The sequence below is a fragment of the Bidens hawaiensis genome, unplaced genomic scaffold (genome assembly GCF_021521415.1).
Source record: "Bidens hawaiensis isolate Kalapana, Puna unplaced genomic scaffold, B.hawaiensis_p1.1 tig00039144_1, whole genome shotgun sequence".
Taxonomy (NCBI): domain Eukaryota; kingdom Viridiplantae; phylum Streptophyta; class Magnoliopsida; order Asterales; family Asteraceae; genus Bidens; species Bidens hawaiensis.
The window spans coordinates 1-11,617 of NW_027505597.1; positions in this window are offsets into that span (position 1 = coordinate 1).

The window sequence follows — 11,617 nt, forward strand, 5'->3', positions numbered from 1 at the left end:
GGACGGATCTTTCCGGATGTGCATAGACTATCGTGAGCTTAACAAACTCACAGTCAAGAATCGGTATCCATTACCGAGGATTGACGATCTTTTCGACCAGCTGCAAGGAGCCACCTACTTTTCCAAGATCGACCTACGCTCAGGTTATCACCAAGTGCGTGTCATGGAGGACGACATCGCGAAAACCGCTTTCAGAACTCGATATGGACACTACGAGTTCCTAGTCATGCCTTTTGGTTTGACGAATGCCCCTGCAGTGTTCATGGATCTCATGAATCGCATTTGTCGTCCATACCTGGACCAGTTTGTTATCGTCTTCATTGACGATATTCTCGTTTATTCCCGCTCTAAAGCCGACCATGAGCTTCATCTCAGGCTTACCTTGGATCTGCTGAGGAAAGAGCAACTCTACGCCAAATTCTCCAAATGCGAATTCTGGCTAAGGGAAGTTCAATTCTTAGGTCACATCATTAACAAGGAAGGCATTCATGTCGACCCTGCCAAGATTGAAGCCATAAAAAAATGGGGAGCGCCTACAACGCCAACCGAAATTCGTTCATTTCTTGGTTTGGCTGGGTACTACCGTCGATTCATCTCGAACTTTTCAAAGATCGCGTTGCCCCTCACAATGTTAACTCAAAAAGGGGAACCATTCATTTGGAACCAAGAGCAAGAAGAGGCTTTCCAAACATTGAAACATAAACTCTGCCATGCACCAATCCTGTCGCTTCCTGAGGGTAACGATGATTTTGTTGTTTATTGCGACGCCTCGAGCCAAGGTCTAGGCTGCGTCTTAATGCAACGCGGTAAGGTCGTCGCTTACGCCTCGCGTCAACTCAAGAGTCATGAGAGGAATTATGTCACTCACGACTTGGAATTGGGTGCTGTGGTCTTTGCCTTAAAAATATGGAGACACTACCTATACGGTACGAAATGTGTCATCTTCACCGACCACAAGAGCCTACAACACATCCTCAACCAAAGGGAGCTAAATATGCGACAACGTCGATGGGTTGAACTCCTAAGTGACTATGACTGCGAAATCCGCTACCACCCTGGAAAGGCTAACGTAGTGGCTGACGCGTTAAGTCGCAAGGAAAGGACCCAGTTGCATGCGATCCGTATTCAGTCCAATCTTCCCTCCTTGGTTCTTGAAGCTCAAAAGCAAGCGATTGCTGGTGGTGATCTCAAAAATATGCTATCTTGCGGTGCCGAACGGAAGTTTGAAACCAAGTCTGATGGTATACTTTACTACTTAAATCGCATGTGGATTCCAAACTCTGAACCACTTCGAGAACTTATCCTGAACGAAGCGCACAAATCCAGATACTCTATTCACCCGGGCAGTGATAAAATGTATCAGAATCTCAAGTCTCATTTCTGGTGGCCGGGTATGAAGAAAGACATAGCTTTATACGTCGGTAAGTGTCTAACATGCTCGCGGATCAAGACTGAACATCAGAGACCATCTGGCCTGTTACAAAACCGATCATACCGCAGTGGAAGTGGGACGAAGTCGCTATGGACTTCATTACCAAACTCCCGCGGACACCCAGCGGTTATGACACGATTTGGGTTATCGTGGATTACTTGACCAAGTCTGCCCACTTTCTCCCTGTCCGCGAGGACTACACTACGGAGAAGCTGGCGCGGATTTACATTCGTGAGATCGTAACCCGTCACGGTGTGCCTAAGGGCATCACGTCTGACCGTGACCCCTCTTTTGCGTCAAGGTTCTGGAAGTCATTTCAGAAAGCCTTTGGGACAAGTGTGAAACTTAGCTCTGCCTATCATCCTGAAACGGACGGACAGAGCGAAAGGACCATACAAACCCTGGAGGATATGCTCAGAGCCTGTATCCTTGAATTCGGTAGTAGCTGGGAGACTCACCTTCCTCTTGCAGAGTTCTCATACAATAACAGCTATCATGCTACCATCAAATGCGCGCCATTCGAAGCACTCTATGGCAGGAAATGTCGTTCTCCACTGTGTTGGTCCGAGACCGGAGATTCTCAAATCCTCGGCCCGGAACTGATACAGGAAACCACTGACAGTATCGCCATCATTCAGCAAAGACTTAAGGACGCCCGCTGTCGACACAAGTATTACGCTGACAAACGCCGCAAACCTCTGGAGTTCCAAATAGGCGATCACGTAATGCTCAAAGTTTCCCCCTGGAAGGGCATTGTTCGCTTCGGGAAAAAGGGAAAGTTTGCTCCAAGGTACATAGGACCTTTCAAGATCATCGAAAAGGTCGGACCTGTAGCCTATCGCTTGGAATTGCCTCCAGAACTCAGCCGTGTTCACAACGTTTTTCATGTGTCGCAACTCAAAAAGTGCCTCGTTGACGAGACCGCTCAAATCCCGATCGACACGGTTCACATCGACGACAAACTATACTTTGTTGAGGAACCTGTCGAGATCCTAGATCGAGAAGTCAAAAAGACTAAGCGAAGCCGGATACCTATAGTCAAGGTACGTTGGAACAACCATCGTGGACCCGAGTTCACATGGGAACGAGAGGATAAGATGAAGGAGGAATACCCTCATCTGTTCGCATAGTCATCATCTTTGTAATTCTAGAAATCTTGGAGTCTATGTAATCGTAATCATGTAATCAGGGACCAATATCAATCAATGAAGTATCATGTTGTTCCTATTTGCTTATAAATATTCTCTTATTTGCATAACACCAAGTTTGGCTACCCATGACTCGTGCTGGAAAACACAAGTTGTGCATACTTAATCATGTAAACATTGGGGTAAACTATGTATCATTGAGCCAAAATTTGTCATCATTCTAACATTCATGAAGCATGGTTGTGTGTGTGTGTGTGGTGTCGTGTCGATTTTTCTAGCCGCACACAATGGAGTTTATACATTGATACAAGGTGAACTCGTAATTATAGTCCGGAATATAATAACATCAAGTTCACAGGTGTATACGTGTATAAACAATATGCTATTGTGTAACTATGAGTCGTGAACTCAAGCTTCGTGTAGGGAATTAATCAATGAATGTTGAAGGAGTGGTGGGTTAGCCGCTGGTACACCCCTATATATAAACCCCTTCGGCACAAGTTGATTATGTCTGAAGCGAGACTTGGAATTAGGGACTCATAGTTAGCGTGGCAGCTGTGAGGCGTTAAATTCAAGAGTTATTGAGGGAATTATTCATTGGAGATTGAAGGAGTGGTGGGTTAGCCGCTGGTACACCCTATATATAAACCCCTTCAATCCGAAATGAATATGTCTGATGTAAAGCTTGAAGGTGATGCCTTGTAGTGGAAAATAGTGTGTCGTCCTGTGTGTCATTGAACTAATAGGAGTCGAAAGAAACACCCAAGTGGAGTTGAGGGAGTGGTGGGTTAGCCGCTGGTACACCCTATATATAAACCCCTTCAACTTGATTTGGGTGGTATCCAAGACGAATATTAGGGGTAGTGGCGCATAGTGGTCATCATGGGATCATTTAATCTAAAACATCATTGCATCAACTATACTAAATTCTAAATTTCGGGACGAAATTCCTCTAAATTGGGGAGGATGTAACGCCCTGAAATTCGATTGGTAAACTAGGATCGTGAAATCATCGGAAACTATAGACTTTGGGATTCTGGACGATAAGTTCGGAACCCATATCATTGGAAAAATCTGCTTTTATCATTTAAAATGTTTATTTTATAAAACGACATTTACGCCTGAAAAATATTAATTTTTATGCTTTCGAAAAATTAAATATTCTTATTTAAAAAGATTTCAAATAATTATTCGGAAAATGGTTTTATAAAAGTTTTGCTGAAAAAGTTTTAGTTTGTTTAAAAACTTATGAACTCGACTAGTCTTGACCCGTCGGTAGCCTAAACCCGAACCCGAGTCACCCGAGTATTTAAGCGGAAAATCAAGTATTCTTACACCATCTCTTTCATTTCCACCAACACTTCCCACCCAAACACTCTCATTCTAGAGAGAGAAACTAGAGAGAGAAAGTCTTCAAACTTCAAATCCGAGTCCACAAATCTGTTTGTTGTTGTTCTTGGTAAGATCTTCTTGAAAATCATCCATTTTCATAACCATTTTCGGCCTCAAATCGAGCAAAAACACCCATTTTCGTTTCTTGAGTTTTCGGGTCAAAAACCGTCTTGTTTTGGTGTCAAAATGCAGGCTTTTGTGTTTAAAATCACTGGGAATCGATAGTCCCTTCAATCCCGAGCATTTCCATGTCAAAAACTTCGATTTTGGGTCAAAAATCTGGAAAAATCTGAAAAACCCGTAGGTTTCTCCGTCGCCCAGCTTGAAGGAGTCGAATCAGACTCATTCGATCGAATCAGTCGATCGAATCAGCCCATTCGATCGAACCAGTCGATCGAACCAGTCCGGTCGACCGAATAGGAAAGCAACCGAATGGTCTCCAACTCATTCGACCGAATGAGTTTCGTATTCGATCGAACGAGTGTCTATTCGATCGAACAAGTTCCATGTTCGACCGAACGAGTTTTCCCAACTGGTTCGACCAAATGTGTTTCTAGTTCGATCGAGTGTGCCTCAGATTCGATCGAATGTGTGTCTATTCGATCGAATGTGTGTCTATTCGATCGAATGTGTGTCTATTCGATCGAATGTGTGTCTATTCGATCGAACAAGTTCCTATTCGATCGAACGTGTTCCTATTCGATCGAATCAAGCCAGAACCAAGCTGTTTTCGTCTTTAAAACCCAGTTTTTGCTCGAGGTCACGTAAGCTCGTTTTCTTAGACTTATAGCACGTTGTTAACCTTATATATATGTCCAACTCTAGGCTAAGGAGATCTATTGTAGCACCATCCTAACCCAAGATCAAGGTGAGTTCATAGCCCCTATTTAAGCTTTTCAAAACTATGGGGTGGAAACATGGTAACTTTACACGTTTGGATAAAATCATTTATGCAAACATTCTTTAAACTATAAACATTTGGATTTCTACACACGTGCGGAAATCCACGAGCTTCTTGGTAATCTATAAACTTTGGAAATCTATGAACATGGGAAAACCCATTAACTCATGGAGATCTAAGAACATTGGAAATCAATGAGTATGGGAAATTCTGTGAACATTGACATCATGGGAACGGGAATCAAATTCATATCATCATAGTCATTGTGTCAGCATGGAAATCTAGAGATCAAAACATCATGAGTTGAATTGGACGCGAGAGTCTATTCTACTCTCGGTAGAACTCACGACCATGAGTGGCATTCTATTCTCGGTGGCACTCGTAACTCATGGGATTTCATACTAGTCTCGGTGAAATCCATAACTCTTGAGGACCTATACTATTCTCGGTAGGGACCAAGGGAACCCAGGATTCTTTGGGGTGTCTATCCTACTCTCGGTAGAACCTAGCTGAGTCCTGGATGGCAAGAACGAGGTAGTCTTGGTTTAAGTCTTGCGTGAGTTCAATCAAGTCTTGTGTGATCATTGGGTTTCATCATCATTCATCATCATCATCATTTGTTCACCATCATCTTGGATACTAGTAAACAATGGGATTTTGGTGTTGGTTTATCTAGTAAACTTAGCATGCTCAAATCTATATGTCCTTGTTTATGCTTAACTGTTATGTGCTACATGTACCGTTGGGAGACCGCAAATCTTTGAGTAATCTTATCACATACGACTCTAATGGGAGATTGATAAGCCCGTTGAGAGCCCAGGAGAACATTTCATGTTTGACTTACTACAAAAACCTCTGTGGGAAAACCAAGAGATCTTTTCTTACAAACCATTTTAAAAACTGGGAATTATACCCAAACATAGTAGTATAAGTTGTAGGAGTGGTGGGTTAGCCGCAGGTACACCCTATATATAAACCCCTACAACCTATACTAGTATGTTTGTGTATAAAACTCTTTTCTTTAAACCTATGAATTCACTCATCTACTTTATGTAGTTGACAGTTTGTTACATGTTTTCAGGAAATAATGCAGCAAGAAATCCCTAGCAAGTTTAGAGGCCTTAGAAAGATGAAGGCTAGACTAGGAGTTGTTGGAAACTTGATATTTTGTATTAAAACAATTTGTTTCATGTTACCTGGTTGATGTAATATTTGACATTTTGGTTATGTTTATGCATTTAGACTTTTATACTATTGTGCTCAACAATCACGACTTAGTCGCCGCACCTCGATTTTTCCGCCATCACGATCGGGGTGTGACAGCACACAACCCCGAAAACATAACAAGGAAGTGAGGCTAGAAACTCACCTTAACTCGGTTACGTTCACCGTTTATGGTTATTCCTTTCTTGAGCTGTGCACGACTAACTGTACAATCATTTCATATATTAAATACGGTTCTAGCTCTTCTTATTGTTTACTTAATTAGTCTTACGTATCTAAGCCGGTTTTAATTCATTGGGTTATTACCGGTTAGTTAATCGTTATTCGTTAACCTTCAAAGGTATCTTTCATAAATTATCAAAGTCCAAGGACTATTATGTAATTATCCCATTCTTTTCCAAGTCCAGGAACTGTTCTGTCATTTTATAAACTCCTAGTTCGTTACTTGGTTCTTAACGGATTGAGGTAATAACGAATGACCCCTTCCTTACTTTATAGCGAATTGACCATTATAACGAGTGGTACTTCGATGAATTGGACCCTATAACGAACTGGTCCATTGACGAATTGGACCCTATATCGAACTGGTCCTTCTGTAACAAATTGAACCTTTCAGTTCGATATCTCCTTTTAACGAATAGTCATAACGAATTGGGGCTAATTCGTTATCTTTTCCATAACGAACTTGGACACGAACTAAGTCTAGTTCGTGAAGCTTCCATTAATGATACCCCTAGTTCGTTAACTCCCCGTTAACGAATTAGGGTTAGGTCAGAGAATGTTAGAATTTCTGACATATCCTCCTCGTACCTGACACTTTTCCGGCGCCGTCGTCATCGGAAAACCGCGGCTTCACCGGAAAAACGAGATCTGACTCGTTTTCCACCGTTTTCACCATTTTTCGTCCCGTTCGATCCAGAATTGAGCTAGGGCAACCGCTAAGCTCATCTTAGGTTCAGTTTATACCCGATTCCACCCGGATCTCATGACTTTAACTGTTTAACGGTGTCGACTCGTCGTTTCGTGACTAAATCTAACGGGTTTGAGTTCATACAACATCATGCTATCATTACCTTGGATTGGGATCGTTTTCTATCTTGGTTCGTCTAGAAAAAGGAGAGAAATAAGAGAGAGAGCTTAAGTGTGTGTTTTGGTGGTGTTTGAAATATGTGTAAATGATTGAATTAAATGGGTAATTAAGGTTTATATAATTATGGATCATGGGCTTGATCCCATGGTCTTTTCTTCCTTCCTTCATATCCCAAGTCCATAACCCATATCCATTTAACCCGACTCACAAGAACTCATATTTTCATTTATTAACCAAACTAGAAAACGAGATGTTACAAGTCTTCCCTTCTTAAAGAGGTTTCATCCCCGAAACCTAACTATTACTAAAATAAATATGGATAAAACTTGCGCATTTCTTCTTCAACATCCAAAGTAGCATCCGAACATTTGGGATGTTTCCATGTCACTTTTACTAAGGGTATAACCTTGTGGCGGAGTTGTTTTTCCTTGCGATCAACAATCCCTATGGTTTGCTCAATGTAGTTCAACTATTCATCAACCTCAATGTCCACTAAAGGCACATGAGACGTGTCGTCGGCTAAACATTTTCTCAGATGAGAAACATAAAAAGTAGAATGAATTCCTTCCAACTCTTCTGGTAAATCTAACTTGTAAGCCACATCACCGACTCGATCTAAAATCTTGAACGGTCCAATGTACCTCGGAATCAACTTTCATCTCTTCCTGAAACGATTGATTCCTTTCCAAGGCGAGACCTTGAGCATCACATTATCACCAACGTTAAACTCAATCGGTCGTTGCCGCTTATCAGCATACGACTTCTGTCTATCTTGATCAACTTTCATTCTTGCCTTGATCTGATTAAACTTTGAAGAAGTTTCTTGCACAACTTCTAAGCTTCCCATCTCTTTCTAACCAATCTCTCCCCAAAACACAGGAGTTCTACAACGTCTACCATATAACATCTCAAATAGTGGCATACTAATACTCGAATGGTAGCTGTTGTTATAAGAGAAATCTGCCAGATGCAGATGATCATCCCAACTTCCTCCAAAGTCTAAAACACAGGCAGGTAGCATATCCTCAAGGGTTTGGATCATCCTTTCAGACTGTCCATCTGTTTAAGGATGATACGCTGTACTGATGTTCAACCTCGTTCCCATAGCTTCATGGAACTTCTTCCAAAACCTCGAAGAAAACTGAGTATCTCTATCGAACACGATCGATAACGGTACTCCATGCTTAATAACAACCTCTTTTATGAACAAGATTGCTAACGTTTCTGATGAGATGGCCTCTCGTATAGGCAGAAAGTGAGCACTTTTGGTCAAACCGTCCACTATCACCCAATTGGTATCATGATGCTTAGCTGAATGAGGTAGTTTAGTTATGAAATCCAGGGTGATGTGTTCCCATTTCCATTCTGGTACTTCCAAGGGTTGCATATTTCCATAAGGCTTCTGATGCTCTGCCTTGACTTGTAAACAAGTTAAGCACTTATTAACATAATCTACCACATCATTCTTCATTCCTGGCCACCAGTAATCTCTTTTCAAATCCTAGTACATCTTCGTAGTTCCCAGATGAATCTAATACCTTGACATATGAGCCTCATCTAAGATTCGACCTCTGAGACTTCCATGGCGTGGAATCCACATTCGGTCAAACCTAGTCTTAACACCATGAGTGTTTTCCATCAACTCGTCTTGCTGCCCGAAGATCCTTTCTTTCTTCACTAGCCCTTCGTCTACCAGCACCTCTGACTGTACCTTGATGATTTCTTCGAAAAGACTTGAATTCATAATCAACTGGTATGACTTCACTGTTGCAATGACTTCCTCATTCTTACAGCTTAGCGCATCGGCGACCACATTAGCTTTACCAGGGTTGTACTTAATGTCGCAATCGTAATCCTTTATCAATTCTAACCACCTTCTCTGCCTCATGTTCAGTTCTTTCTGCTCGAAGAAGTACTTTAAACTCTTATGATCTGTTTAAATGGTACATTTAGTACCATACAGATATTGCCTCCATATCTTAAGAGCATGAACTACTGCTGCTAGGTCTAAATCATGCGTCGGATAAGTATTCTCATGGACTTTCAATTGTCTAGACGCGTATGCTATCACTTTCCCTCTTTGCATTAGCACGCAACCTAACCCACGATACGAAGCATCAGTACAAACAACCAGCTCCTTGTCACCATCGAGTAAAGCAAGGGTCGGAGCTTGCGTGAGTCTTTTCTTTAAATCCTAAAAATCTTCTTATTGAAACTTACCCCAACTGAATACTGTCAACTTTCGGGTTTTACCGGTCAACGGTGTGGCTATTTTGGAGAAACCTTTGATGAACCTCCTATTGTAACCAGCCAACCCTAAGAAGCTTCGTATATCAGTCGGATTCTACGGAGTCTTCCAATTCGCTATTGCCTCGATCTTATCCGGGTCCACGATAATCCCTTCAGGATTAATCACGTGACCTAGAAATTGCACTTCTCGCAATCAAAACGCGCATTTCGAAACTTAGCGTACAAATTTTCTTTCTTCAGAGTCTCCAATATTTCTCTTAGATGCTCGGCATGATCAGACTCTCTTTTTGAATAAATCAATATGTCATCGATGAAGATGATAACTGACTTATCCAACATCGGCCGACGCACCCTATTCACCATGTCCATAAATGCTACGAGAGCATTCGTTAGACCGAATGACATTACGAGGAACTAGTAGTGTCCATACCGCGTCCGAAACGCTGTCTTAGGAATGTCTGCCTCTTTCACTTTCAGCTGATGATAGCCTGATCTGAGATCTATCCGTGAGAACCAACTTGAACCTTGAAGTTCGTCAAACAGATCATCAATCCTTGGCAAAGGATATCTATTCTTTACCGTAAGCTTGTTCAACTCGCGATAGTCTATGCACATTCTCATACTTCCATCTTTCTTCTTAACTAACAACACTGGCGCACCCCAAGGGGAAACGCTCGGCCTTATAAAACCTTTGTCGAGGAGTTCTTGTAGTTGGGACATCAATTCTTTCATATCGGACGGTGCTAGACGGTAAGGTGCTTTCGCGTCGGGCTAGGCTCATGGTATTAAATCTATATGGAATTCTATCTCTCGCTCCGGTGGAAACCCCGGAAGATACTCAGGGAATACTTCTGGGTAGTCGCGCACTATAGGAACATCTTTCATTTCGTTTGTCTCTTTCGTAGAATTTACAACATACGCCAGGTAGGCGCCACACCCTCGTATTAATAACCCTTCGGCTTTTATCATTGAAATGACGTTAAACCCTGAACTTTCCTTATCACCGTAAAGCGTCACCACACTACCATCCAAGGACTTTAGCTTTATTATCCTACTCTTACACACTATCTGAGCTTCATACTCGGACAACCAATCCATTCCCAAAATCACGTCGAACCCTCCTAAGGTCATAACATACAAAGTAACAGGGAACTCATGTCCCTCTAAATCTATCTTACAATTCTTAACCATTTTCATTATTTTCACCGAGGTGTCATTAGAGGTTTCTACTATGAAGGTTGTAGACATTCGGAAACATTTCATTTTAGCTAGTTTACTAAATGGTGTAGCTACGAAACTTATATTCGCACCCGAAACAAATAATACAGAAGCAGAAATACCATTTACTAAGAACGTACCAGTCACGACATCAGGAATCTGCCTAGCTTATTCCTGGTTCAGCATGTAGGCTCTAGTCCTCGGCCTTGCTTGATCGGCATCCTTCTTTCCACTTCCCCAGTCTAACCATCGGTGCACTCTCTTGCCATATGGCCTGTCTTGCCACATTTGAAACACGTCGGCTTCGCACTGCACTCATTGGCATAATGCCCTACCTTCCCACACTTGTAACACGCATTAGACCCCATCCTGCATTCCCTACCATGAGCCTTCCTACATTTGTGACAAACATCAGAACTCCTACTCCACTTGCACTCCCCACCGTGCATCTTTCCGCATGCCTTACGCGACCTCTTCTCCCAAATTCTCGGCTGTTTGTTCTTGGGGTTCCACAATTGAGTACCAGGTCGTTTAGCAGGAGCGACCCACTTCTTATCCGTCTTCTCTTCCACCACTACATCATCTGTCGACAAGTCGTCGTAAACCATTTATGTGAGCCCTACGGCAGAATCAAAAGTACCCGGTCTACCATCCTAGACCAAGACGCGAACATTCTGCGGCAGCCCTCTAAGGTAACACTTGATCTGCTTGGCCTTAGTGTTCACCAAGTCTGGCACCAACCTGGATATATGGTTAAATTCAGTGGTGTATTCGCGGTGTGTCATCCGTCCTGCCTTTAAACTCAAGAATTTCATTTCAACCATCTCAACCTCTGCATCCGCACAAAACTTCTTCATCACCAATTCCTCCAGATCATCCCACCTCATAGCTTTGATCTCTTCCCGGGTCTTCCTCTATTCAACAGATTCCCACTAGTACATGGCTTCATCACCAAAAGATTG